Consider the following 2,848-nt stretch of genomic DNA (forward strand, 5'->3'; position numbering starts at 1 on the left):
TCACAAGCTGGCGGAGGGAAGGTTTAAGTTGGACATCAGGAGGCACTACTTCACGGTCAGGGCGGCTAGGGTCTGGAACCAGCTTCCAAGTGAGGTGGTACAGGCTCTCACCCTGGGGGTTTTAAGAGGAGGTTGGATGACCACCTTACTGGGGTCGTTTGACCCCAGTGCTCTTCCTGCCATGGCAGGGGGTCAGACTAGATGAACTGCTCAGGTCCCTTCTGACCCTAGAAACTATGAAACTACACCATGGCCCAAGCCTCGCAAATGGCATCTCAGGTGGTTAGTTTAATCATCACCTTCGACCATTAGCTGTGGCCCCCAACCCCAGGGACCTTCAGCTTCCGTAAGCCCTGGCCCCATCTCAGGCCCAGTCAGGACCCCAAGCTTCTTCGCTCTTCATGGGCATCCATCATGGTGGGCTCCTGGCCCTTTTGACCCTTTGGTCCTGGCCCCAGCATTGACCAGTTGAGTACCTCAGTGGGGTTTTCACCTCCTGCCTGCCTCAGGGACTGGGGGTCCCATTACCAGCTCAGGTGCTCCTGGAAGCATGCCTGGCCCTGTGGGGTCACTCTCCCAGCAGGCTCAGGTGCCTCCAGAAGCTTACCCAGCCTACCCTGCTCTGATGTAATATAGCCCACCTGAAGGTGAGGGCTGGGGTTAAGGTGCCCCTCCTCGCCTTTCACCGGGGTGATCACTGTCCTGGCATTTCCTGGGGTTTCCCACACCACTGAGAGCCCCACCAGGCCACCCACTCCTGGCAGGGTGTAGTTTTAGGTCATGCCCAGGCCCAGGAGCCTCCAAACCATCCCCTACAGCTCCTGCCTTTACCTCCAGGATGTTCCAAGTCACCTCGCAGCTAGGCAATGTTACTGCCTTCCCTGCCAGCAGCAAACTGCCCTGTTTATATAGGCAGCCATGGATCTAAAATGGCTGCCTCAATCAAGCACCAACAGTGCTCTGCCACACCATCCCTTTCCTCTTTCATCTTTTTCACCAAGTCCATGAGGTCCAACAATATTATCCACTCACTCACAACCAGCTTTTTTAGATCTCCCAACATTATAACCACTTCTTGAGGTTTGCATTGATTTTTCATTTTAGCAAGGTCTTCATAGAAATGACCAATGTCCTCTTCCCTCTCAATGTCCCACTCTCAGCTGTCGGTGAATAAACTTGTATTATTGCAATGGTGAAAGGTTTAGCTTTTATTTTCACAAGCATCAATCTATCAGATATTGCCCAAAAACCATGAAAACTTTTTGAGGCTCCTTCATCCAAAATCAACCCAGCTCCTTTTTTGTGCATCTCACCTCCTGAATAAATGATCTTTACTTTTGAAACAATAATTCCAGCCTCTCTCCAATATATTTTGCACACACCTAGAATATTTATCTTTAATCTGTTCATTTCATGCTTGACATTATCCAGTTTCCCAATTTGATGTAGAGTACTCACATTCCACATTGCTACTTTGACTGCTCTCTTCTGAGTGTGGATAGTAGCATGCTGACGGTCAGGAGTAAACTGTCACACAAAACTATCCTTACTGGGTGAGGTGTCCTCACCTTTTCTGTCAGGGACCCCTTTCACGCCATTGTGTGATTTCTTAATTTTTGAAAGACCATGGATTATGCATGGCAAACTACTGCAGTAGGTTGCCACTTCTTGCTGCAGGTTGCTGAGCTCAGCTAACCTAAGCAAGTGTCCTCTATTGTTTTCCTAGTTGCACCAGACATCCACCAAATGAGATGATCCACCGTTCTGCACCCCCAATAGCTTCAACCATAACCCTGGTAAGGGAGGCTGATGCAACGCTTGCCTAAGGGTGTCCCAGAGACTGCAGTGGCTAGAGGGTACTTATCTCACTATTACCCTAACAGTTAAAACTGTCCCACTGCTGGATGCAGTTTAATGTCATACCCAGGACTGGGTATGTGCTATGGTAAGAGAAATAAAGAAGAGAGTGTGGTATAGAAAGGGGAATAAAAAGGTATATGTAATAGATATGTAATAGACAGTGAGAAGGGAGTAGCTAGTCTGGGCTTATATAATGTGAACAAGGGTGATAAATGAGCCATCTGGCTGACACTCTAGTTTGCTAGGAAACCCCTTAAAATGGAGCTGGATACAGGCTCTGCAGTATGTTATCTCACAGACTGAATATATAAAAATACCTTAAAATTATGAAATTAAAGGAGACCCTGTTGTTGTGAAAAACACACAGGAGAGAAGATTTTGCCAATGGGGTGATGTCAGGGCCCACAGAATATAATCATAAACCACACCTCTTAGACTTATAAATCACTGAAAAAGGGGGACCCATTCTGTGAAGTCATGAATGGTTAAAAGAAATTCTCCTGGACTGGATTTGTGTAAAGGTGCTTCAGGCACTTTCAAAAGTCCCTGCAGAAACAGTTAAATAACAATGATAAGCGATTAAACCAAGCCTCTGAAGTATTCAACGAAGGCACAGGAACTTTAAAACACATCAAAGCTAAGATAATGATACATGAAAATGCCCAGGCCAAGTTTCACAATGCTTGGCCAGTTCCTTATGGCCATCATGCCAAGTTAGATGGGAAACTGAACTGCCTAGAAAGAGAAGGCATTCTTTCAAAAGTAGCCTGGAGTGAGTGAGCATGCCTATAGCTCCAATTTAAAATTAAAAGGGCCCAGTAAGAGACCTCAAGGCTTTATAAATCCTTTACTGAAAGTTGAGAAATATCTGCTACCTCAAAGTGACAATATTTTTTCCACATTAGGAGGGGGCAGAGATTTAGGAAAACTGATTTAGCAGAAGCTCACTTATAGATGTAAGTAAAAGAAGATGGTTATCTCACCATAA

The 2,848-nt window shown here is 46.0% G+C and overlaps 1 long non-coding RNA gene across 1 annotated transcript in view; it reads left to right on the forward strand.

The window, feature by feature from the left end:
* LOC109304333 overlaps positions 1-2,848 on the forward strand; it is a 10,235-nt gene that overhangs the window by 1,068 nt on the left and 6,319 nt on the right. The window contains exon 2 of the long non-coding RNA XR_002099362.1: positions 1,727-1,796. This is a non-coding gene — a long non-coding RNA (uncharacterized LOC109304333). The remainder of the gene's footprint in view (positions 1-1,726; positions 1,797-2,848) is intronic.

This window comes from Gavialis gangeticus, unplaced genomic scaffold (assembly GCF_001723915.1).
Source record: "Gavialis gangeticus isolate Ggan-Ray unplaced genomic scaffold, GavGan_comp1, whole genome shotgun sequence".
In the NCBI taxonomy this organism is placed as follows: domain Eukaryota; kingdom Metazoa; phylum Chordata; order Crocodylia; family Gavialidae; genus Gavialis; species Gavialis gangeticus.